Source organism: Peromyscus californicus, unplaced genomic scaffold, assembly GCF_007827085.1.
Source record: "Peromyscus californicus insignis strain IS unplaced genomic scaffold, ASM782708v3 Scaffold_4__1_contigs__length_199733344, whole genome shotgun sequence".
NCBI classification, from domain to species: Eukaryota; Metazoa; Chordata; class Mammalia; order Rodentia; family Cricetidae; genus Peromyscus; species Peromyscus californicus.
Genome location: NW_026294562.1, coordinates 36358476 through 36359631, shown reverse-complemented (window position 1 = coordinate 36359631; position 1156 = coordinate 36358476).

Here is a 1156-nt window from a genome sequence, read left to right as displayed (position 1 = left end):
GAATTGGCTCATGGATGGGTTGGATGAATTCATGAGCTTAGGAACCAATTGATTTGAGTTTTCCTATAGCTCTACTCATGGACAGCCCCGAAGGAATTGTTGGGAGAATTTTTCTCAGTGGTAAGAGCTTTGTGTGGTATATCTGGCATCCCTACAAGTGGTGCTATGGTTAAGATATTGTTTGTAACCCTAAGGCTCATATGTACCAGATTTGTCTTCTGTGGTATTGGAAGATGGTGGACCTTTTAAAGATGGAGTCTGATGAGAGGTCCTCAGGTCATTTGGAGGATATACCTGTAGAAGATTCACTGTGGATCTTTAGTCTCTTGGATTTTGTATTTTAAGAAATATTCTCTCCTTGGAACATTAACTCCCACTATTGCCACTTGCCATGAGGTGGCATAGTTAAGTGGGAGGCTGTCTTTAGATGTTGGGCATTGCTGGTTGAACAGCCAGCTTCTAAAATTGTGAGCCAAGTTAAGTGTTCATATTTTTCTTCATAATGCTTGCCTGCCTCAAGAACTTCATTATGGTGAAGAAAAACTTAGTAATCCACACTAAAAGACATGTAACTTGATACGGAAATAGACTTAGATTTTTGAGTAGTGACCAGTGGAATTTGCCAAGAACTTGGAGGAATATTAGAGATAGGAAGAAAAAAAACTGAAGGCTTTGTATCACTTGCTATTTCCCACTAGGGAGTGTTCTTCAAGAACTGACTCAAAAAAGATGATGTCAGTTAGAGTCTTTGACTATACCATTGTTACAGCAGTGAGTGCATAAACAGAGAGTCCATGATGGCAGGGCAGGAAAGATCTACATGGGCCCAAGAGCATGGGCTCCCAACTCACTGATGCTGACTCAGGTGTTTGCTAAAGATGGGTGTCCAGCCTACCAATATGGCCTACTGGAGGTTCTGATGAGCCCTATCCTTCTGAGTAAACCAACCATGTATGTAGTTAGAGTTTTCCTGCCTGGCCCAGAGTCAGGACAAATCTCTGTCACCCACTAGTCCCACAGCTGCTCAGACCCAACCAAGTAAACACAGAGACTTATATTGGTTACAAACTGTATGGCCGTGCCAGGCTTCTTGCTAACTGTTCTTATATCTTAAATTAATCCATTTCTATAAATCTATACCTTGCCACGTGGCTCG